General features: G+C 39.6%; 1 protein-coding gene across 7 annotated transcripts in view; it reads right to left on the reverse strand.

Moving 5' to 3' along the window:
* Positions 1–26,605, reverse strand: part of GAB1 (GRB2 associated binding protein 1) — a 95,946-nt gene that overhangs the window by 51,044 nt on the left and 18,297 nt on the right. Inside the window, exon 1 of one of the 7 annotated variants that reach the window (XM_090138612.1) lies at positions 19,676–20,204. The exons of the other annotated variants lie outside the window; for them this stretch is intronic. The gene's annotated coding sequence lies outside the window, so the exon portion shown is untranslated. Of the gene's footprint in view, positions 1–19,675; positions 20,205–26,605 lie in introns of those variants that run through there. 7 annotated transcript variants of the gene reach the window in all.

The following is a 26,605-nucleotide window of genomic DNA, read 5'->3' on the forward strand; positions in this document are numbered from 1 at the left end:
TGTCTACCCCAAAACAAGCAAAGCTTTCTTTTTCCTGTCAGCTTTCCATCTCACTATACACCACCCTATCCTCGTAACCTTTGACCAACAGGAAGTAGACACAATGGCCTGAAAATAACAGCAATTGTAACATTTAGAGTGATTTAATACATGAGGGGTGGGTTTAAGATTTGAAAGCCTTCCCTTGCCTGGTTTTCGAACCGTTGCTTAAACAGCATGCTATCTACATAGGCGTAGGGCAGTAGGCTAAAACTAAGGAAAAACACTGGTGAAATTCTGCATTGAAGTCCGCCACTGGGCCATTGCAGAGAATTGACTTAATTTTACAATAGTAAAAACTCTTACAGCATTCTGCCTTTTCTACCCATTTCTTATCAATGTGCTCAGATAAATATCAAGTTTAGCCTCTCACAGAATATTACATTCTAGTATGAAATTAACCAGCAGTCCATTTAAACACTGCAGTCAAAAGCGTGAAGATGTCTCATGATTGAAAGTCACAAAACGGTTTGTTAATGAGAAGGACCTTCCTAACATCAAGCAGCCAAAGAACACTTCATGGTGTAGAAGGAAAGACCTTTATCTTCTTCTCATGTAAAAGCACACGCAATGACTCCACAGATATTTTCATTACCAATATAAAAGTCACATGCTTTAAATTTTACTAACATCTTGGCAAGAAAACTCAAGGATTATAGATTCCAAAGTCCACACAGACAATTAAAGTACTTCTTTTCATTAGTTTAATTCCAAGTACTGTTTGATTGCTATTTTGCTTTACCATTAAACTCATGATTCTGTCCCGCCTCTGTCACCCTACCCAAAGGCTCCAGGTTCCTCCTTCGCCGTTGCACCACAACACACAGAGGTCACCAAGATAAGAGCAGAATGAACCAATACTAAGGGATTCACTTCTCTTCACACAGTTTTACTATGTCTCTCGGAGAAGGAAATGAGGGAGGAAAAGAATTGAATGTTACCCCATGAATACGCTGGATCACACATTCACTGCACCTCTACCCTGCATTGAGCTCTGCGTGGTTTTAGAGGCAATTCCATTGGAATTACACTATAAATACTCTTTCATTGGCAGGGGAAGCTCAGACACTGCCTTTCTGCAGTCTAAGACTGGATCTATCCTGTCAATGCAGTATTTCATTAAGGTCTGCAAGCTCAAAATAACTACAGAAAAGCTCCACATGGTGTATTTCAGCACAGTATCCACAACAACTTCCAAATACAAGATGTCTGTACTGCACATGAGAAAGCTTTTCAGCACAGAAACCACACATTGTAATCACAGCTCACAGCATGAAGGGTTCAACACTGACAGTAAATGTGAGGCTCTCTGCAAGTTCGCAGTTTAAGAGTCCCTTGAAACCACTTGGCCTGTAAAGAGGATCCTCCTTTTCCCTTCCCCCATTTTAAGACAGAACCTGATGCCATCACACCAAGGAATAATAGAGAAAGGATATCCTGCCCAGATTTTCCATTATACAGATCAAGTCATCAATCCAAAGAGGTCTTTGCTTACACATAGGATAAAAAGAAGATGCTTCCAACTGATAAACCCTAAGAGGAAGCAAGGTTAGCTCCACAACTATTTTTAAGTAGTTACCATTCATACAATGGCCTAAAATGAATGGTCAACCCACAGGATCCACAAAGAAGTCATTTCAAAAAAATACAGAGGAGGTACGCATATTTGACAGAAAAATGAATTAGAAGGGGGAAAATAAAAGTTATACTTTTTCCCAGACTCACCTTGAATTAAGTCTGCACGCTTAGTTTAAGAAGGCAGAAAGATAGAAAGCTTTACGTTGTTTTCTCTAAAAAAGAAGCATTTCCCTTGACAACTGCTGTGAATTATCTCTCTGCCTGGCTCTGGATATTTTGACTAATGGTTTTTCATCATATGACGAACACCGAGTAAAACAAGAAAATAAGAATATCTTTATGTAGCTTTATCACAGGAGGAACTTGTTTCCCAGCCCTAAATTCAAAGGCGAGCCACCACAGCTGGACTGCATAGTGCTCTGCAAGAGGGGCTGAGCTCCCAGCTGAGCAGATCAGGGCACCTCACCACCTAAGAAAGGGCACTGAGTTTACCCAATGGCCAGTGTTTCACATCTCCCTTAGTTAAAGGGATCTGACATGTAAGTACGATATGAAAAAAAAGTGCTTTGTGCATCAGGGCAGTAGATGAATACAATCATTTTGTTATCATCTAATGATACACACAATTCAAAAGGCATCTTCTCAACATTAAACGCACTGAAAATGTAATTTCTGTGGCAGGCATTTCTTAAGATAAACAAGAGAAAGCAAAACACTCCTCATTAAAAAAAAAAAAATCGCCTTAATAATCCAGAAAATACCCAGAAACTAAGAACACTTTTCATATCATCATCAATCTAATCTTCCCCTTTAAGTTCTAAGAAGGATTTGGGTTGCTTTCCTTTTAAAATATAAGCGTTTATGCTTCAGAAGATGTTTTTGGTGGAGTTCTTTTTAAACAGCAGCATCCTTCCAATGAATAACTGCTAAGGGAATAAAAATTGCACAGAATTTCTGATCTCATCGAACTTCATCCCCTCCTCTGTCTGTGCATTAGATAAAGCAAACAATAAGCCTGCTGTTCTCTTGGTACAGTGAAACTGTTCATTTCTCCGTTTGTATCTGATCACATCACAGAACACAGATCAACATTAAAAACAGATAAAATAAAATCATTCAACCACCAACACTACCATGAGAAATTAGATTTCAGATTCTTGTTTGTATTTCTTATTAGATTTTGAGCAGATGCGAGTGTTACAGTCCCTTTACTTCATCTGGCTTGCAAAGTACTTCACATTTTTAAGTTTTGTTCTTTGACGCTGAAAGCAAGCACTGCATTATCCAACTGGTTGGGGTTTTTTTTGTTTGTTTTTGGTTTCTTTTTTTTTTTTTTTTAAGACACCTTTTTGAGAGTCTCACTTACTATAAAAATTGTTTAATTTTTAACTTACAGGCAGCAAAGGAACTCAAACTGAGTGCCCTGGAACTTAGTTAATTAGCTCTCTATACATCTAAATGACATGTATTTTGTTTGCTGACTGGAAGCACTTACTACTGCCAGCACTTTAAGAACAATGTGACTGTGGAAAGGGGAAGAAAACATGTTTTCCTACATTTTATTTGTCATCTAACAGAATTATAAGGTACACATGCACCAGTCCAAAAATATTTTTAATTGCTGGTAACCTCAAATGGACAAAATAACCTCCCCCAGCAGGTACTTGGTCTGAACTCCTACCTTAACCCTTTTCATTCTGGAACTATTTATGAATAATAGCAATTGCCTGATTGCTATGGAATCGATTATTTTTCCACTACCTGTACCATGATGGCTCTCAAAGGCATATTCTTTTATAAAGATGACCATTATTTAATCCTTAAGACGGGAAGTGATCTGAGGCAACAGCAGAAGATGTGAGATCAAAAACAAGACAAAAAATCTTATATAAAATCTCTTAAAAAAAAAAAAAAACACCACATGATTTACATAAGCTTATATAACTGATTTCAGTTGCCTTCGAATAAATCCAAGATATACTACCATAAAGACATATCAAACTTCAAGCAAAGGAGGTTTCTCATTTCCCTCACACTCAAAAGGGCCCCCAGAGCCTTCTTCTTTCAAGAACTACTGGTGACAAGTGTGCTATGTTGCATGACAAGGATCGAGGAGTCTGTGGGGTGCAGCAGAGCGGGACAGATTCCACTGCTTATTCACTATTTGAATCGTGACAGAAGAACTGTAAGACCAACAACATCAGGCCATAATTTTAGAAGCTGCTGATGCAGAATGATTATGTCTTCACTGTCACTGACTGAGAAGATAAGACACCTACAAAGTCCCATAATTGTACTGCTGCAGTCAGTTCTCCATTAGACAGGTACCACTTCACTAAAGCTAGACATAATTACAGAGCACTCATTTTTCCTGATAAGTAAGGAGGCCAGAGACTGAATAATATGCAAACAAATACTATCTCACTTTCGAAAATATGCTGACATACTTGAGTGGCAGCCGCTCTTATTCTCAATTATAAAATTTTTCATACAAAATATGAAAGCAGATGAGGCAGGTCAGCTCAGATTTTGCAAATTTAAAATTATGTTAATATGCTATGAAGATCATAAGATGGAGGAGAGGAATGATAAAGCAAGTCTGTTTAAGTATCGCTTGATTTGAGGTCAAAAAACATGCACCATTTTTTTTTCCCCCCTCAGCATAAACTTTAAACCATGAGGCCCCATGGCACATTAAAAGTCTGAACACTGCCAGGACTCCTTACATCAGCTGCTGATGGACATTGTCCAAACAGTTCAAAATCAGAACAATTATTTCCTCAACTAAAGTCGCTGAAGGAAAGTAACAGAAAGTCTTGGCACCTTCAGCAAAACATTCCGACCAGCTGGCCTTTACTGCTTAATGCCTTTAACGATGACCCAGACAAGGGGATTGAATGCACCTTCAGTAAGTCTGCAAGTGATACCAATTTGGGAGGAAGTTGATCTGCTTGGGGTTAGGAAGGTCCTACAGTGCAATCTGGACAGGCTGGATCAGTGAGCTGAAGCCAATGGGATGAAGTTCAATGGAACAAAGGGCCGGGTCCTGCACTTGTGCCACAGCAACGCCAGGCAACACTACAGATTTGGGGCAGAACGCGTGGAAGACTGTGTGGAAGAGAAGGAGCTGGGGGCGTTGGTCAATATTCAGCTAAACATGAGCCAGCAGTGTGCTTGGGTGGCCAAGAAGGCCAATGACATCCTAGCTTGTTTAAGAAACAGCATTACCAGCAGCAGCAGGGAGGTGACCATCCCCCTATACTCAGCAGAGGCTGCACCTCAAGTTCTGTATTCAGTTTTGGGCCCCGCACCACAAGAAAGACATTGAGGGCATGGAGTGTGTTGAGAGAATGGCAACAAAGCTGGTGAGGGGTGTGGAACACAAGTCCTGTGGGGAGCGGCTGAGGGAACTGGATTGCTTAGTCTGTAGAAGAGGAGGCTCAACAGAGATCTTGCCACTGTCTACAACTACTTGGAAGGAGGACGCGGCAAGGGACTCTTCTCCCATCTAACTAGTGGTAGGACTAGAGGGAATGGACTCAAGTTGCACCATGAGAGGTTCAGGACAGATATTAGGAAGTTCTCAGAGTGGTCAGGTACTGGAACATGCGTCCAGGGAGGTGTGCAGTCATCATCCCTGGAGGTGTACAAGAAGCATTTAGATGTGGTACTGAGGGACGCAGTTTAGTGGGAAATATTGGCGGTAGGTGGATGGTTGGATTAGATGATCTTAGAAGTCATTTCCAACCTTAGTGATTCTATAAGTAATAAACAAGCAGAACCAGTATTAATCGCATGCTTTCCACCTCTTCACAACTCTACTCAAATACTGCAAGAACAGATTAATAGTTTAGTATAGTTTATTATACTGTAGGTGATTTTCTCCAGTAATATGTGCTTGAGCCAGACATACAAATTAAACTTCTTCTGAATGAGCTGATGACAGCATGTGATGCCACTCCAAGGAGAAGCTACAGCTGAGCTTCTCTAAGCTTTTAGGAAAGCTGTCACATCACACAGTGCTGATACGTTTCCCAGAGAACTGTAAAAAGTCTCAGTGATTTTATCAAATAATACAAATGAGCTGACACAGTAGAAAAGCACAGACAAATGACTGCTCTCTTTGATTCACAACATCTAGATTGTTATTTCCAGCCCAGGTTATACAAATTGGTGTTATGATACTATTGTTAGGCTAGATGTATAAACATGCTCCTGCACTTTTGGAAGCAGACCAGCTAGCTCAACAAACATTACAAAAGAAACAGTTAAGAGGTAGAACATTAGCTTCTTCTTGGGTTCACATACTATGTTGTTATGGAGAGGGAACAGGGGGCGGGAAGGAAAAAAACAGCACGACAGTGGAACAAAATATTTTGTGATCACTATTTTCAGAAGCATAGAAGGTTTCTTAAAAAAAAATAATAATGGCTCACGCAGCAAAATAACTCTTGAGTATTTAATACAGAGAAACACACATCAGGCAATTCCATACAGCATGCTTAACTCAAGGCAGAACTTTGTAGAACAGTCTGCAACTACTCTGACTCCTGCTTCTAATTCCCCTTTCTGCCCCACATCTCTCTGAAACATTAAAATAAAGATATTTAAAAAGATATTTTTCCCCACCTCAAACAAAGGATAAGCATTTTAAGACAGGCTGTTTACAGTCGTTCACCAGGGCACTCAGTTTACATACAAAGTAGAAAACAAGTATGTAGGAAGCAAAGCAAGCTACAGATTTACCAAGTGTTACAAACCAGCCTATGTAATCAGGACAAAAGAGTGCCAATATTTAAATAAGAACAGCAGAGAAACTAATACAATCAGGGATTGCTCTCCCTAGCTTACGCACTGCCTCAGTGAACCTGGAGTTATCACACAGCAACCAACGGGCCTAGGTATCATTCCTGCAAATTTCTTTCTTAAGGCACCTCCTGTGGATATGATATGCGGACGAGAGAAAGAAAGGCACTGAGTCTTTCCCATTGAAAAGGATCTTGAGAAAAGGATCTTCTCATGTATGATTTGCTCTCCCCTGCTCAAGACCAAATTTCTGGTGAGAGTAAGCTGATTTGCAGTCAGACCAACAAAGGAGGTTTCTATTTTCATAACGAAAACAGTTGCCTCATTTCACTGGAAATACTCCATAATTTTAAAAGCTATTTAGAGGAGCAGATCCTTTGCAGAAAAATGCAGCTGCAGATGACGCTTCTTTGCCCATTAAGTAAAAAGAAGCTACCAATGTTCTGTTAACTGAGTACCCTCCAGAATCTCAGGCAGCGTCAAGAGTTGACCAAGGTCTCTAAATAAGAGCTCTTGAGATACTTCAACTCAGGTGAACAACTTAAAAAGGAAAGAAAATGTTTCCTTGCCTATTGAAGCAGTCAAGTAATTCATTCCAGTTTACTGTACAGAAAAACAGATCTACACAAAAACACATCTTAAAGGTTAGGCAGCTGTTTAAAGAAAGAGCAAGAAAATCTGCAAAGCTCATCAAAACCTTTGTTTCCTTCTGCATTTAGTACTTGATGCGCAAAACCAAACTGAGTTTCAGAAATTATTGCCCTGCCTTTTATTTGATATCACCGAAATCCAGCACTTAAAAATCAATACAAGATGATCTCAAGTTATGCCATTTTTACTAAATCAGGGAAATCAAACCTGAAAAACTTCAATCCATGTACTTACTGTACTCATCATATTTCATAGCATATCATTGCCAATAACCCCTTAGTAGCTTACACAAATGTATACTTTTATGCTTTGTCAAATGCATGTGAAAGAATATTCTTGTCACAGTGTGCAAATTTCCCACTTTTTAGCATGCTGAAACAGGCAGCTGTAGTGTTTTGGTGAGGGTTTTTAGACACCATATCTTCAATAGCTCTTAGACAAAGATCACTTCCTTGCAGAACTGCAGAATAAATAGAGCACATCTGAGAAGGGTTCAGAAAGGAGTACATCACAGGGGTTCCCTTGCCAAAATAGAGCATCTGTGCTTGCTTTTGTCTCACTAGATGAACATACACGTTTATTAGTGCCACAGTATTTGGTCTCACTAACAGAACAGACCAACTGACCAGAACTGCAATGCAAATCAGAAATGTTTCTCTCCCCCCAAACAGACTGCCAGTACCATCTTTAATATCAAAGAATTCAGCTATACAGCCAAAGCAGTTATTGCGAGTCTCAGATGAGCAGTCTGCCCCTCCTAAGCACTGTCCTAATAACACCTGCATTATACATACCATAACACTGGAATTTCAGTATTAGAAACATCTGTTTGTCATTTCAGCTTGCTAGCAAAACCAGGGCTTAAGTGTATGACAAATATACTACTTCTCACTTCAAATTTCACGTCATCGAATGAGCTGCCTAAAATGCAGCATATGACCAAGTCAAACAGGATTTCTGTATGCCACCTGTTCTAGCATGTGCACGCACTATCTGCCGTGATAACTTCAAACAGACAAACAGGAGGACAAGGAGTGCCATTTACACTCGATCTCCTCCTGGGCCAAAGCACAGCTGACAACTTTCAGAAGAAAAAAGAAAACAACAACAACAAAGGCATTTACTTTATGTAACAGCAGTTTTGTTTTCAGCAGTGTAACACTTAAAATTCACACTTAGCGTAAGGGAATAGAAAGCTACATAAAGCCCAAACTTTTTTTTTTTTTTTTTTTAAACAGAAATAGTAAATAATTTCACACAAAAAAACAGTGAAATAGTAATTAATGAATTAATTCTCTAGAAGAAAATAATTACCTCATTTAGTATCTTACTTCAAGCTACAGCCAGATGGAACATCCCACATCAGCTTTTTATCTGGGCTGCGGAGACTTTGATCCAGGAGAAAGAGCCAGCAAGATCTCCATCTCAGCACCACTCCAAGCAGAACACTACCCTTACTTCGCATCAGTTCCCAACTGCAATACAACTGAGAGTTCTGCCATCTTGAAGACTTGATGAAGGTTTTAATCATCTAATGAGATTACCTCATCTGTGTGTGGTTTCACAATGCAGTCTCAACTGTAGCCCATTAAGCCAGTCCCATGACATACAGTATCAATCATGCTAATCAGCTTACTCTGATAGCACTCCTAGAACTAGATGACTGCTGTGCACAGAAACCACAACTGTGAGTTTTTATCTCACTGCAGCAAAACGCACACGAAAAAATTGAGCTAGGTTTTGCTGCTCAAGTACAGAACACACTGATGCTCAAATCGTAACATGAATGCCATTTATATTCAACAGGTTTGAGCTATGGCCCATTTTTAAATTCTACATACATTCTATGTTCAATCATAGCAAAGCACAATACTTCCTGTACAAAGAACATGAAGTTTAGATATAAGCTGGGAGCACGTAAGTTGTAATCATCTTCTGATACTAAATTTATTAAGCCAGACAGAGCAGTCATAGTGGCTGTTTTCTGAAATGGAGGATTCCACAATGGAGTGTACAGTACAGTGTTTTGTTGTTTTTTTTTTAAAAAAAAAACTGTTACCAGTAAGAAAACCCTACAGTAATTCATACCACTCACTTAGGAGGCTGGCTGCTTCTAGCTTCACAAGTAACGTAACACCTGAACAAATAAAGCTTGCTCTTTTTTCACAGATGAAGCTAATAAAGAAATTTAAACATTAAGGCTAAACTGGCTATGCTTATTTTTTGTTCTTCAGTTGCATGGGAAAAACAGCCCTGAGTTCTAATGCCTTTCTAGGTAACATGGTGATCCAATTGCTGCTCATACTTAAAAAAACAAAAACAAACAAAAACAAAACCCACTACACAGCTTGCAAGACAAAGAAAATAAGCCCCTCTAGTATTTAGTATTTACATTTCATATCGGGCAAATGAAGTGCCTTGTCCAAAAAAGCTCCAGATTGATGGGCAATAATCTAAGACATCTTTTAAATTAGACAGTGCTACCTCATCAACAATGACATCACTTCTTTACTCTCCAGAAGCGTTTGAAGGCATTAGCACTAGAAAGTTCATTCAGTAGGCAACACACTAGCAAAAACAGAAATATTAACATAGTTAGCAATGCCATTTCCTTTTCTCAAGACTACACACATATCTAGACTTGACTGGGGACTGTAACAAGCATCTCCCTAATACACAAAGCATCCTCTCTAAGGTGAACACCATTAACTGCTTCTAAGAACAGAAAGGGAACAGAAATGAAATCAAGGAGACCAGACAGTACACAAGGCTACAACCTTAAAGCATTTATGTTGTAAATGCACAGAACCTCCTAGAACCTGACACAAGTAAAATCAAGAATCTCAAAAGCAACACAGAAAATCCACTATGGAGCAACTTTGAGCCTTTAAAACCCTATCACTGACTATCAACCCGTTTTGCTGGACCAAGCAAAACCCCCAAATTCTTCTGAAAGTATCTCCATTGCAAGGATACTCATTTCAAACGTGAGCAAAGGAAGGGAAAGCTAGCACAGCAATCACAGAATCAATATTTCTTAACTACATTATCCAAACCCACGCGCTCTGCTGGACCAACTGAAGACAGGATTTGTTGTGGGACTCGTCCCACCCTTAGTAATTTTATTTTATTTTTCTTAAGGCAGCATACTAAGATTAAAAGGTAACCTAACAGCATTTGACAATCATGATAAAACACATAACGTTAAAAGCATCTAAACTTTTTCCTCTAGCTTCACACAAACACGTTCAAGTCCAAGCAGTCAATAGCTTCAAGTTTTTAGAGGACATCAGTATCTCAAGCAAAGGTAAATATATCTCCATTTCAAATTAAAAGTCAAGTCTCACAAGTAATGCTGCTACACAAATGCATAAGCCTTTAGACTAGAATGTAAAGCTGGGCCATGCTGATTCTCTCACTAAACTCAATTACTTCCACACTGAGCCAACACCTTTCATTTCCTAAGAATTACAAACTCGTTTAAGATTTTTCATTTAATTTTAACACACCTTGTTTGTAAACACAGCACCAAGGCAGTTTCCAGATTTTGAAGACAAGAGGGAAGCTTGGTAAGGTAAGAACAGAAAGGAAACTGGGTGAGAGTGCAAAACGAGTCAAAACACCAAGAAACCACCCGTGTCCTTTGTTCAGCCGCTCAGAGATATTCAGGATGCAGAGTGCCACTCAATTCCTGATGCATCAGGAGGTGCAGGAATCAGTGACCACTCCTAACACCTGAGATTTACTCACAGCTTCCACTGAAGCTAGCAAATGAAAATATCAATAGTAAAAAAAAAAAAAAAAATTACAACCACTTTTTAACACAAAGGTAACATCTATCCAAAATAGGATAGCTCCTGCAGCTGCAAGAGACGAGGCTGCTGAAGGTGGCAGAAGGGCTGGTGACAAAGGGCATGGTACACAACACCTCATTACCTCAGCCTGTGCCACAAAGACTAGTATTCAGAAATGCCAGACTCCTGAGATTACAGGGAAGGCCAGAGCAAAGGAGACTTGTCCTCAGTGGAAGAGGAAGAAGTTCAGGAACATTTACACAAATCAAAGAAGCCGATGAGACCTGAGAGGACACATCCACGAGCACTGAGGAACTAGCTGACATCACTGCAAGTCCACTCCCAGCCTGAGAGTCATGGAGGCATTCTGGACAGGTTCCCGTGGACTGGAAGAAAACAGAAGATACCAAACTGCCAAAAGCAACTGAAGCACTAGCTGGTTGTGCTGCCATTCAGAGGAGCTCAACACACTGCAGAAGTGGGCCAATTAGAATCTTTTCCAGTTCAAAGGGCTATACCAAGTCCTACACCAGGGAGGAATAAGCCAGACATCCACGCAGGCTGGAGTACAGCCAGCTTTTCAGGGATGGCTCCCAAGAACCTGTTTAGCCTAAGAATAAAAAAGACTAACCTTATCCATGTGTAATACATACCTGATCGTTGAAAGCAAAGACAGCGGAGCCCAATTCTCCTGAGTCGGCCCCAGTCAAAGGACAAGAAGTAACATGCACAAATTGAAGTACAAGGGATTTATTTTAGACTTAAGAAAGAACTTCTCATCCTGAAGCTGACAACTGAAAGGTTGCAAAAAGGGCTCTGTCCTCAGAGATGCTCAACCAGTGGCCCTCAACAACTTGCTCTGACTGTGGTCTGCACAGGGAGTCAGACTACACCTCTGGAAGGCCTTCCAATCTCAGTCACACGAATATATCATCAAGCAGCTACCAAGTACTGTGTTTCCTTGACCGTCGTGAAGTTTTGCTTTTTTCCACAAATGCACAAGCCAAAGGACAGTTTGCATAAGCAAAGACTATGGAATCCTCTGCGATTTGAAACACCGGCTATTGAGCGAGAGCTTTCTGGAAGCAATAAAATAATCCACTCTTTCCAAAGCAATGTCCAATAGCTTGCAAGATTCTCCTAACAAGGAATACAGTTTTAAATAGCAAGATAGACAGTCAGGCTTGATCTCTCTCTCCATTGAGATTAAACTGTTAATACATTTTAAAAACAAAACAAAACAAAACAAAAATACCATAGCTACAAATCAGTATTACTTATTCCAACGTTCCATCAAAATAACTGCAAAGATAATGAAGAGATATGAGAGTGGGAAAGGGGGAAATGCATTTGTCCACTTACTTATTTATTGCTTTTTTGTTGTTCTGTCTTTGTTTCTGTTTCTTAAATAGAGCACTGAAATCGACCAAAAAAGAGCAATGTAGTCTTCGTCAGAAACAAACCATTAAAAATCTGAGACAACTTTGTGTGCTTCAACATAAAAAGGTTTCTAACATGAACCACAACACTGGTAAGTGGAAAACTGGCAGTGCACAAGTGTCTCTAAACTTCTGGACCTGAAGTAGGTCCCATCCAGCAACTTAATATTGCTTCCAAATTCAAACAATATTCATTAAGTGTGCTAGTAACCTTCTGAAATAGTGATGTTTCTTCCCATAACCCACATAAACTTCAACCTGAAAAATACTGTCATGCTTCCCCGATTTTCTCAACGTTGCTACTAAAAGAACTTAACTGCCTTACACATATCCCAATGTCTGTTTTACTTTTACTTCTTTTCTGACTCACACTCAACTCACTACAGATGTCCAGGACAAGAAGAATAATAAGCACAACCAGCTTTAACACGATTAAATGAAGACAAGAGTGCACCAACTCTGTAACAACCTAAAACTCTGAAATTCATTGGCTACTCTATCTATAATAACATACCCAGTGTTGCAACATTAGTTTCCATAGAGATCCAAAATACTAATTGAGATGGAAAATCAAAAAATTATGATTGCACTCTCAATGTGAAACAGACAACAGATCAAACAGATCAACCCCAATTTAGTCACACATCCCGATTTCGGTTAGTGCCACAATATTCTGCAGACTGCTGATTAAGTCAACAGAATTCAAAGCTCAGGGAGGAGAGCTGCACAAAGCTTAGGAAAGAATAAGTAATGCAAGGGTAATGAAAAGGAAAGGGAAAATACCTTGGTCTGAGAAAAAAAATAAAGATTTACTGAATGTAAATTCAAGGATGGGATTTCTCCCCCATTACTTATTTTCCAGGTGACCGCTTGCCTTTTAGTAATTCACCCCTTTCATTTACATTTCCTAAGATATTTTTCAAAATCCAAAAATCTTGTATAACTCAAGACAAGTGCACACACATTTCTGGTCAATTTTCCTGAGTGTTTGGAATGAGAGGAGGAAAGCAGTAAGAATTCACTTGTGCACATAGATCTATCATTCAGAAGTTGACAAAAATAGAACAAAGCAACAGTTATTTTTTGGTAGAAGAAACTGACTAAGGAATTCAAACAACTCTTGAGTTTATTTGTACTGAACTCCTTGTTACCAAAATACTTTTCCTAATGCAGAGCACTCTAAAACATATTAAAATTGCACAAGCATGCAAATAGCCAATGAATGCACAAGAATGAAAGACAGGAAGAAACTGATTTTCAGCACATGATCACAGGAAACAAATTTTCAGGCTGAACTGCAGTTTTAGAAAGAATTTTGCAATTACTGTCATATACCAAAAAATTATTACCTCAAGCTTGGTATATGACCATAATAATGCTTCATGTCTGACAAGTTATTTCAGTTCATAAAAACCATATAATTTCTGACACATTTCTTGTTGGTCAAAACCAACAGATTGCTCCATGCTTGTAACCAATGCATTGCAATAGACACAAATGTTGAAAGATGGTTTTAAGAAATATCTTCCCACCTGGCAGTAATTTCTTTCTGACTCCATTATGATGAAGCTGAGAGTGTGAAGCTGCACTGGAATTTACACCCACAGAAAACTTTAAAGATGAGAAAACGCTTTTGGAGGTGGACATTTGGCCACATTACGTATGGGATTGAGGTTGTTTGTGTGTTTTTCTAATTTTGCATATTTAAAAGAGTCTGTCCTGGGAAAGTGCAGGTGCTCCTTAGGCCAGCATACTTTCAAACCTCACCTACGGGATTTACAATGGATATAGTTCAGAACCACAAACCTCAACATATGTGCTGTATGGCACCGCCAAGACCACGTCTGTAAAAAGGCATATCTCAGCCTGCCCTTGCAGTTCCTGTCTAGTATTCTGAAAAACCCAAGTGAGCGGCACAAGACAAGATACGTATTCACATATATATGCTGATAAATGTTGTATTTAAACAGCTCAGAACAAGGAAACCTGATTATTTCCACTGATACTACTCCCAACTGCCTTTCAGACAGGTGAGTGGTGAACAATAGTTATTAGCAGGGAACAGACCATCTGAAGGGTAACCAGCTCCTGAGCATTGCCTTATCGACAGTCAAAACAAAGAGCTGGCCTAGACAAGTCTTTGGACACAGCAGAGCGAACGCTCGGCCTGAGATGTGGCTAATAAGCAACCTGCACTATCTTCCAATCTCTGTAACGTGGATTAAGGTCTGAAAGTAAACAACAATATCAATTCTCTTTGGACTCCGTCTCCTGCTCCCAATTTCTGTTATACATAATCACACATTGCTATGCTATGCTATCCACACTTAAGTGAAGGACACCGGTAAAACGTAATTTCAAACACTGTTTCAAGACTGTTTCAAGTGGTTATTCTTTGACATGCTACTCCATTCCTGCTACAGATGCTACAGAAGATTTTACAGTAAAAATTCATAGTCAAAAGGCAAAACAGAGCAGTTTCAATCTAGTTTCGCTAGATTAAAATATTTCGCCACATACAGCAAACTTCGTAGAAGAGAGCAAAATACTGAAGTGCATGCGTGAAACAAAGGACAAAATGGAAGTACTGATTTACTTTCCCCAGGTGCAAAGCATTTGGGAAAAAAAAAAAACCTGCAGGAAGAGGGAAAAACAACTGGCCCCAAGAAAGACCTGATGCATCAGCAAGCAGCAGTGCATCACGGGCAGCAGCACAAAGCCCTGCCTCCACAGGACCATCTCTGTGCCCTATCCTGCTCTAGAGAGAGACAGGCTGCAGCACTCCATGACAGCACACTGAACATACATCTGGGGCCACTGTTTCCAGAGGCTACCTTTAGGAAAACTCTTTGTATAGTTTCTGTGTGTTTACCTATGATACTTTATATTCATAAGTGTCAAAAAAAAAGAAAGCCAGTAGTTTCGTTTCTTTTCATTTATACTTGATCAGAGGGACCTCTTAAGAAAAACAATCCCTGCTCATCCTTCAACAGTCTCCCACAAGTTACACACAGGCTCATACACAGTTTGAAAGGAGGAGAACAACAACTGATTTCCTGGAAGTGTCATGTCCTGTTTTGTTGTTGGTTTGGTTCTTTTTTGTTCCCTCCCACAAGGTGATGCAGAAAATCACCACCATCCCAGATGTTAGCCGTAACACAAGATGGGACTGTATGTACACATTATTCTACATACCCATTGCAGAATTCACTATTTTTTCTGCAGGGGCTCTCGCAAATCCTGGAATTTCAAGCTGTAGGACACAAATAAGCATACATTTGAGATTCCAGCCACTGCAAGTGTGCATGAGGCAAGGAAATTATACCAAGTATTTTTAGACTTCTGGCAATCAACTGCCCTCCTTGCTCAACATGACACACAGTTGCCTGAATTATTCAATTGTGTTAACCCATGCTATAATTTAAAAGTTGCATTTCTGCAAAAGTAACTACTGTCAAATTTGCTCCTGCAAGAAGTTGAATCACAAATGATCAAGGGTCATCTAAGCTAAACAGCATTGTGTAAATGCTTATTAAATTAGAGAAAGTAATTTGTTTTATCTACGCAAGATAATGATGTAAACTGAACAAAACACTAGTAATGTTTGGGTGTGTATACTAAGAGAGGCAGCTCAATTCTGTGCAGTGAGTTTTGCCATTACAGAGCCACATACCTATGTCTTACTTGCAGATAACAAGCGCATTCTGTAAAGGAAAATAAACCAGAAAACATTGCCTCAACTAAGCAGGTCCTGGAAGACAGAACCACTGCACTCTAAGAATTGTCCTGTTTGCTGGAATGGCTCAGTAAACATCCAGTGTTTGAACTGTTTCTAAGAGGAGGAGCCAGGAACCAGGTTGTAGCATCTAGGCATCTCACCTGCCAGAGAAGGGAACAGATTATAGATGTTTCACTGAGAGAGTGAAAAAGCAGACTAACACAGCCCGGTACGGGGCCGACTTGTAGGAAACAGCCATGTATGGAGCGATTACTGGAACAAGTTAATTATTCAGCAGAATTGAGTAACAAATTACTATTTGATGCAGCTCCAGACTATACACTATTATAATAAATAGTGTCGTTAACCATGATTATGCATTATCTCTAATGAAGAAGCTTCAAATGAAGGAGCTTGCTAATTAGCTGTGGCCTACATCTTGGAGCCAACAAGGGAATCTTAGAAGTCTTCTGCTACCAATTTGAAAACAAGCAAATAAGTTCAACAAGATGCTGATGATATTTCTCCTACAAATGGAGTAAAAGATGTCATCGAGATGTGATGTTATGATTTTAATCTGCTACTGACGTGCCTCTTTTGGCTTATGACTGTTCTTGGTGTATTTTAGCATTGTGACTGTCCTTCATAGAAGAAAATTATTTAAATTACAACTGCCTCAGTTCATGATCCCCTCATTAAGGCTGTTATTTTCTGCATGCTAAGCCACAGAAACTGATCACAGTGTCCCAACTCTCCAGAAAAAAAAAAAAAAGAATAAATCTCACGGACTAAAGCTGATGATATTGAACATAATGGCCTTTGATTCTAAGCTCAGCTGAGATTCCAATGCAAAAAAGGTACTTAAAGAGTCAAGTAGTAACAATAATTTTAGAGAGTAAAAAATTCTCAGCAGCATCTTGTTAGGAAAAAATAATCCTTTCTGAATAAAGAAGTCAAAATAATCTCTCTTTCATGTTAAGTTCAATTTTTTTTCTTAAGCTAAATGATAACAGTCAAAGAATTCAGGCAAAGGAAACAGTCTCTGGGAGTTGCTCTCTGAAATTAGTGAAGAACTAATTAAAGGAGTTACACTGACTGATTCAATGCTGCCAAGGCTACTACTAGCATAGCTGGTGGGAGCAGAGCATTGTATTGTATTGCTTCCAGTTACAGTCTTAGACTTGACAAAATGAAGAGTAGTTCAAAAGAGTTGGGAGGGAAGGGGGTGGAAATCAAGCTAGGTACACAGTCAAGGATCCTCTTCCTAGAAAGAAATTAATATATTTCTTGTCACAATGCACAGTTAAAACCATGCCTTTCAGAATGAACAAAATGCATACCTTTATGCCGTTTTTTAAAATTACTCTCCTCTTCTGTGCAGGACAACAAGCATTTCTGTATGTGGATTATCCAGAAAAGAAGCTTTACAGGTTTGATCAAGTTTCTTACATGTGGAGAAATACAGAAAGTTCTTTGTGGAGTATGCATATGCAAAAACTTGCTAATAATTGTGTTACACGCTGTCTTTCCTGTTTATCACACGCAAGGAATTTTCCTGAAATACCCCCTGAATGTAAGGCTATTCTCACTATCTCTAGAAGGTCCAGAAGTAGCATGGGAGCTTCTAAGAGGTCTTGCCCACACCTGCAAATTATAATATTTTGATCATAACTAGACAAAATTGGTCCATTTTCCAACACCTGGCAGCCCAGCATTAGCTCTTGTCACTCTAATACTGTTTGCATGAAGAAAACCCAGTTTGAAAACCAAACATTTTAAAAGAGAAAGCATCAATTACTAAAGAGAAAGTACCAATTCCCGTCACACAACATTTTTAGTTTGTCTTCAGATCAAAAGATAACGAGAAGCAATGCTTCAGTAGGAGTTATGTTAATGTTTTCTTAATAGGAAATTGTAATCTGAGAGCTAAAAATAATTCACTCAAGAACTATGGATAAGAGCAGGACATAAACTACTTTTTATTCATGACAAATCCATACCAGGGAGGAGCAGTGAGGCTGACATTTATGCCAAGTATACACACACTGCTTGTAATAAAGCTTAAGGGGTGCTTGCGATACTCCTAAAACTACTGAACTAACAAAAACACATATACATATAAGGAGAAGCACGCACACATAAAATGTTTAAAGCCACAAGAGAGCTCACTCAGTTTGACGTTATCTGATTTACAAACTGAGAAGGTGAAATGCCTTGTTATCTCTCCAGTTCCCTCTCTGCTGTGCTGTTTAACACTCCGCGTTTCCTTTTTACTAAGCATTAAATCTGATTAAGTCACATCAAAAGAAGCAATTGGAAACCCTTCCACTTTTGTACAGATGTTTCATTTAATATTACTATCAGATTCTCACATTTAAGTGATAAAACCTGACTACACTTCATAATGATCTGCATGGAATTCTGCTGCTCAGAAGACACTTTACAAATAAGTCTCCTATTCTTTTAGCTGGAAAGTCAAATGCAACCAAAGTAGAGTACATTTTTTCAAGCTATATGGGAAGATGACAGTAATAGATAAAAACTGCAAATATACCATACAGGAACTTACACAGATCATGTAATATCTCAGTCAAATGAGCACTTTCCCAAAGGTTCAGTTCTAAAAAAAACAACCACCTTCTGCAAGGTTATTGCTATTTAATTTGTTTTCATTTTATGATGTAGCAAGGGAGCAGTTCCTCTTTTAAAGCAAAATCCATAGAATCGTCCCTAAATGAAGAAACAGTGCAGCAGTTTCATGTACATTCAGCATGGGAATATCAATAGCTGCAATGTGACTTGACTTTATTCGTTTTGAAGAGTTCTTTCTAAACACTGAGTACCTTTCAGCAATCCACTATCACCCAGTGGTTTCTTTACAACAGGTACAGCACAATTAGAAAAAAAAACTCCATTCCTCACAGAAAGGGACAATAAGCATCTCTCAAACACTTGGCTTTTCTCTTTGCCTATTCCAGAGTTTTTCTTAAAAGCAAATCATTTGTCAGATACATATAATGTCCTAGCAATAAACAAACAAGTTCTGCAATGGCCTTAATGAACTAGCAGTCACAAATTTAAAGACAAATCACTGCAGCATCACAAGAACTTAAAAGTCATCTTAGTAGCAAGGACTGCAATTTGTTTATTATGTTTTTTCAGACAATTACAAGAACCTAGATTACTTGCAAGCCACTGACAGGAATCTTTCCCACTTCACAAAGTTGTGAATGTTTTAAGGAGATCTTTATTTCTGAACTTCCTGTGGAATGATTTCAGACTTTCTCCCTTTTGTTATTATACACTTGCAGAGAGCTCACACAAGATTTGAAAATCTTCTCTCAAAGTTGACTGACATCCTTTGAAGGTGTGCAAGGATTGCACACCTGCGCTTCTATTACACAGAGATAGTCTACTGACCCTAAACGCCAAGGCTGTTGAACAGGACTTTCAACAACGAAACACAGTTACTTAATGACTTACTGGAGACAGACCGCTGCTTACAAAACAGTGCCCATTTGTCTGACTAGAAAAAAAGTAAAATTATCCCGAGGGACAGAAAGTAAAGCTAGTGAGAAGAAAGGAAACTGCCTGTGTGAGAGCAGAACTGCGCTACGCTCAAGAAGGAAAGGCAAAAGGACCAAACATACCTTTACTGGGAGCTGCTCCTCTGCCTGGACTGTCACCGCTCTGCTCACCACAGTGGTCCCCACACAAGCTACAGGCAGCTCGGCCTGGCCTGCAGCCAGCTGGGTGACTTCAGCCGCTCCATATTATCACAGCAGCAGAAGCAGGGAACAGCAGGAGAAAATGGAGCATGCCACAGGGTTTGCTCGGGTCTGCTGCTACTCGAAGGCAACAGAGCCAGAAGCCCCCTGCCTCACACAGCATCGCCCCGGAGCATTACAGTGCCCACAGCCTGACCGGCCCCAGCCTCCCTGCAGTACCCACGTCAAGCTTCAGTGGCCACATTCAGGAGCAGCCTGAGCAAGTGATCAATTAGCAGGACCTATGCTTTCATGGTATAGGGTAAGATGAAAGACATGAATTTTAGAATGGCCTTGACAACTTCCAAAAGTGATAAAACGTACTAAATTCCTGCAGAAAATTATCTTGCACATTCTGAACTATTTTCTGAAGCACCAACTGTTCAGACAAAAACTTAAAGGTCAAATTTGCATTGATAGCTTCACCAACAAGTTTTCTAAAAAGAAGAGAGGAGAAAGAAAAATAAAGATGTCACAATAAGAAATCACTACCTATATTTAACACAAGAAGCCACCGGTAGTATAAAAGCAACCTGAAAAAGTGATTTGTCTTGTTTTCACCAATATTCTCTTACCTTAAGGCCTAATGATAATTTATTCCTTCTCCGGTGCTACTTGGAAAGCCTTCCTTCCTCAAAAAGAGGAGAGGGGCAATTATTGACTGTTCCACTTTTAAAATCTTCCTCACGTTCCCATGCAGATAACTGTTGTTTTTTTTTTCCTTTAAGAACACAAGTACTTCATTACATCAGGATTATTTTCTTTTAAACAGTATATCCAAAACGGCAGTTCACTATTCTTAATTAATGCAAGCTACAACCAGATGTCTTTCATCAGGAGTTCAGAACTAAGCACAAAGTTGTTATGAGAATGATCCATGAACAGCAGTATGCTTAAGTAAGCAAATGCATGAAGAAGCCAAACTCTTACCTTTGCCACTTTCCTGACTTTTAATGAGCCCACCTGGATTTTTTTATGCTCCCTTTCAATGAAGGAGAAAGGAGGCACCTGCGTCTTCTAGAACCATCCCACTCCAATAAGAAAAATGAAGATCATAATTAGTCAGCCCTGTTCAGTTTGCAACTAATCAGGAATGCATAGCATTAAGAGGTCCCACATTCAATCAGCTGATTCTTTAGTGAGATCATATTCACATTAGCACTGATATGCCGCCACACTCAGGGAAGAAAAGAGCACAGCTATGCGTATTCACAACTTGTACTGCCAACGAAGCCTTTCAAGAACAAAAAGCATGAAAAAACAAACCCTGTCTCTTAACACAGACTGGCACTACAATTTGAAAAAAGAGCAGGAAAGCATTTAAAGCTGTTACAGACTTAGTACTAGCTTTGCAGTGACCAAACCAAAGTGAGCCACGGATGTCTAGGAACCAAGAAAGAAGACTGCCCAGTAACAGCTTACAAGCTACCACACCATCCCCTCTTCCCCCCGTTAGCTTCTCCTCCTGAGGAAAAATTGCACCAGGGACAGACCCAGCCCAAGCTATGCCATCACATGGCAGTACAGCCTGGCTGTCTGGTAACAAGTGGAGCACCTTGCCTGTACAGCTCCTCTGGACTGCAGAGGGAAAAAAGAGACCCCAGTACCTTTTCACAACTTGCTTCAGCTTTCTGCTATAACATCACATCACTATTTACTCTGAGAGATACAGTTTAGCCTCAGAAGAAAAAAAAAAAAAACAAGAAAAAAAGTAACAACAATGAAAAAGTAAATCCTGCTACCATCAGGTGCTGTGATCTGCCAGAAAGCATTACTGAAATTCCCCAAGAGAATGTCTTGGGCCAACTGACAGTAACTGTAGGTCTGAATGACATATTTAAAAGCAATCAAGCTGATTACATTATGCATCAAAACATGGTTAAGTGGTACAGTTTTGCAGCAACATTTAAAGAACATCTGACCTTCCTGGGAAGAAATAAGGTTGACTTGCTAAAATACAAGTGAAAAAAAGAACCCAATAGAAAAAGTGAGATCTTTTTAGTAGTTTGTGGATTCGAGCGCTTCTCATTCCAAGCAAAAGCTTTACGTAAACAAACGCTCAATTTAGTGACCTTGCCTTAGGCAAATGGAAAAGATTGTAACATTACCCAGTTCTCCTATTCCTTTTTGGTGTTTTTTGTTTGTTTGTTTTCTTAGGTGCAAGTTATTCTCGCCACTCCCTTCTCACCAGGTGTAGGTTCACTTCTAAAGCTCCCAGCAAACCACCCCTCCACTCAGGCGCAGCCCATTCCGCTGTTACAGACCAGCCACTCTCCAAGTTTCTGTACTCCGAGAGCTCAAAAGAGAAAAACAAAAACCTGCTGCCTATATGAGACACGTTCATCAGGACAGGAGAGAAGGAACTCAGCAGAGAAAGAAGGTAGTTGGTACACACTTCCAACACATCTGCGCATTAGTAATTTTAACATGGTGTGGCTTTCACTTCGAAAGCCTAGAGAAGCTTACACAGTAATTCTGTGAACACACACATCAGCTTTGTTAAACCACCAGTAAGTCTGGAGTGGAATGTCTCAGAGCTCCAGCACTGTGTTTCTGCAGCTCTGCTACTGCAACCAAGGAGACAAGTGAAGAGTCTCAGGGTGGTTTGTAAAGGTGCATCACACAGTAACAGCACTGACGTGGCATTTTCAGCAAGGAGGGCTCACCAATCCAGTCTACTTCTAGTACTACTTTTGTTTGCTTGTTTTTAATTCAAAAGAGCAGTGTTGATTCCTCTTATCAAATCTTTGGTCCTGTATACAGTTCTGCATCACATCTGTGAAATAAAAAAAAAAAAGTAATTTCCTAAGGAAAAAAGATCACGGCCCACAAATCTCCTCACATACAGAGGAGTGGATGTCTCTTCTTCCTACGTAGAGAGGAAGAGACTACCAAAGAAGTGATTAAGTCAGCCAACGTGCCAACAGGAAAGGTTTCACATTTCAGCACTGCAAAGGAAAACCAAACACACAAAACAAAGAAATAAATTCTGCTTCCATGCATCAGGTCTGAGCAGGAACATTCACTAATGAAGGCTTCTGAGTCAATAACAACTTCAGCAGAAGAGAAGTAAATTTATTCCAAGTTACTTATTGAGTATTCACTCTAAAGTCTTTGCATTTTATATCACAAGCCCACTAACAAAATTCCTTCCCAAACCCCACCCTTACCTCCATGCCAAAAAGTTCAAATTTGAAATTCTAGCCCCATCCTGGATTAACAATTCATGCTCTGTCACCAAGTCCTGTTTCGCAACCAGCCTTTAATGTAGTTGTAGCAAGAATGTCTATAAAACCTCATGCTGCCAAGACCTGCTCTGATGCTACCATTCCACTGGCTCAGCCTCATTCACAGCTCCGTACAGCCTGGAGGCAGAGATATAAGGAAGGACAACTCTGCCAGAAGTTCAGCTATTTCTCTGCTACTGCTTCAGAGCTATATATTGATTTAAATTCAATGTTCACAACATATCAGTAATTTGAAATGGAATCAATACATTATTTGTCTCATTTCATTCTTCCCTCATGAATTAAGGCAAGGAGTAATTGCTTTCAACTGTTCATCAGAGAACAGACTGAAAGCACACTACTACTAAACACCGCAGACCACAACTTTTGGTGTATGTGCTATTGAAATGTAAGTGAAGAAATCGTCCAGAGGACAGTACACAGTCCTACAAAAAGAAAGAAAAACACGCCTTATTTTCTCCATTCTGTGAGTAAACGTGTCCTTATGTTCTTAAAATACTCCAAGTTGCATTCCTGTACGATTCTTTCACCGAGTGCCTGTCAATAGCAAAATCAATTTCCCTGATTTCCTGATCTGAGAAGTGAAAGCTGTAGACAATATGAAATTTGAAGACTAATAAACAGCATTTGCTTTTAGGATTTCTAATTACTTTTTTTTTTTTAATCACAATTGCACAAAATTCAAAGAAGAAACATTCCAAATAGCAACGCTATCTGGAAGCAAAGTTCTTAGGAAACAACATGACAAAGTGACAAAGGAAGTGTATTTATAGGTCTGCAAAAGGGAAAAAAAAAAATCACTGAAGCAGCTGCATGATTCTTGCACAGCAGCAGATAAAAAAGAAAAAAAAAAAAGGAGGAAAAGGCAGACATAAGGAAGCAGGCAGTTTAAAACAAATGTTTCAGAACTTATTACTGTCTCACGTTACCTTAAAAGTATTTTATCCTTTAAAAGTGTGCTTTTTTCCATCCAATCCAGCTTTCCTAAGTGCCTTTTCCAGTTTTCATAATTAAAGCCATTAAATAAATAATTATACGACTATGACGCATGTTGCTATGGCAAGGATTGCGATAGCAAAGATTCAGGCTTTTATGACTTCACTACAAGGTCACATAAAAGACTGCGAACAAGCAAAATGTGTGGTGAAAGAGGTTACTTCCATGAACATCCACAGAAAAGAAAGGCAGTACGACAGAGCATGTGTCCATAGACTTGAGAGAGGTCTGAAGCACAAATATTTCATTTCTTACTCCAGTCTGCGCAACAACTCATAGAAGAGAGGGAATATGACTAGCTCATCCTTCTGGTTATATCTGAAAGGTATGTTAGCATAACTCCTGAAGAGGACAAAAAGCCCCAGGGCCACATACATTTATTTGCCCGCTAACCCCGCCAAACGCTCTTTTGCCTTTCAAAGTATCCATAAAATACTACGAGACTATGATCTTTAAAGAGGGTGCATTCCTCATCGTCTACCTTTCAAGTGGTGTTCAAGGCAGATAAACACCAAAGCCTCCCATCCCAGAGGAACACAGGCTCCTTTCGCACCGACCATTCCCAAGCAGCAAAGCACGAGTCCACCCAGGGAGGCACACCCGAGTGGCTCCAGCCAGGGCCGCATGCTGCTGCATGCACTATCTGCCTGGCTGTTCGCTTGGCTGAGGATATCCAGAATAAGACTGGGCTCCACAGAGGCCTTTGCTAGGGAGGGAGGAGCAGGGAGCAGCCATCAGCCCTACACTGGATGGAGTTAGGGAAAGAAAGACAGTCTGCTCCCAGATGGCCTATTTTTTCCTCAAGCAAGGCTCTCAAAATGGTTAGAAACCCCCATACAATGCAGTCACTGAAGACCACAAACTACTGTGAGAAAGAGCAGCACCGACCTACCTGAAAGCTGCCAGTTAACCAGCAACTATTCACAGCACTGTGCTGCCAAACCAACCAGAGCTGCTGGGGTGTTGGGGTGACAAACACCACCGCCTCTCAGAGATGCACAACCTTGAGCTCAGAATCCAGAGCAGAACTAAGAAAGAGCAAGATGCCTCAAACCTGTTACTATTTTTACCAGTAAATCTTGTCCTAAAAATATTTGCGTGGGGAAGGAGGAAGAAAGGAAGATTTAGGGGGGTGTCAGCTGAAAACTTCTAATCAAATACATACATGTATTCGAAGGCAAATAAACTGCTTTGATGCTGCTCCATGGTGAAGTCTACAATTTACTGGAGAGGAGAAGGCAAACAGACTTTCACATTAAGAGAAGAGGTGGGAGATTGAAAATTAGGGATGAAGAAAGCACACTCGTACTGAACTTTCAAAACAAGTTATTCCAGTTTAACATTTTTCTTCCTGAACTGACGTAGCATAAATAAGAACCGATGAACTAATGAAATGCAAAGCTTATCCTGAAGCATGAAAGTATTATAATTATGCTGCTCTCTGCTAATTTTAGAAGATGGAGAAGAATAACTATACTATAATAAGTCAAATGTAAATATACAGGGCCATTCAATCACCCATGGTGCACTTAGCCCACTGTTGGATTCTTCTCTGCTCCTTCTCAATTTAAGACAGTAAGAGCAGCAAGGAATTCTTCCACTACCTCCAGATCATTTGCTGGGTTAAACAAATCTGTCCAACTCCAGAGAAAGGATGACCAGTCACAACCTCCCTTACATTAAGATGGAACTACTGTCTGTAGCTTTCCCTACCTAAGCCATGCAGAGATTTCACAGTACAATAAAGAAGTGCCATGTCTGGCATCTTCACAGTACTTCATTGGCTTCACTTTCACATCCAGATCCTAAGTGAAAAGCCAGACTCATCACTATAGAAGTCACTGCACTAATGCAGTGAAGTCTGGACACTGCCATCTCTTACACAATAGCCAAAATATTTGAACTGAAAAAAGTAATAATGAAAAATGACTGGTTAGTTTCACACAAGGGAACTTCCCTTGTAGCCACCACTTCTCGATTAAAATCACTTCAGGTCATGACCTGAGGAGCCAGTGTTCTGCACACGCCTCCTTCCAGTAACACAGATTACAGTCACAGAACTACACTGAAGAACTGTGATAAAAAACACAACGTAGCTTTACATGAGTATACATGCTCACTATCTCTGCTTTAAGTTACCATAAAAACCTTCAGATAGTAAAGTCTAAGCAAACCAGCACATGCATATTAGGAACATCGCCAACACAAAAGTCAGGAAACCCTAAAATTATGAAAGTTGCGTTTCCTTCCAATGTTTTGGAATAGTGAGTAGCACAGAAAGGAAACAAAAATGTAGTGCAGCTGTATTTTCAGTCTTATGAAGAATTTATACCATTTGTGATTGCTTTCTTATGAAAATTAAAAGCTGGTTTTTTTGTTTGCTTGTTTTACTGCAATATGTAGCTTCAGTTTCTTACAGAAATACAGGTATTACATTCTAACGTGAATAAAGGACCACTAAAAAAAATTCTAAGCATAAAGCAGAAAATAGTTTCATTACATGAAACAGATTCTATAGCAGCAGCAGTTCTCATGAGTAAAACTGGCAAACAACATATTAACTACAGAG

Source organism: Phasianus colchicus, chromosome 4 (assembly GCF_987193195.1).
Source record: "Phasianus colchicus chromosome 4, bPhaCol1.hap1.1, whole genome shotgun sequence".
NCBI classification, from domain to species: Eukaryota; Metazoa; Chordata; class Aves; order Galliformes; family Phasianidae; genus Phasianus; species Phasianus colchicus.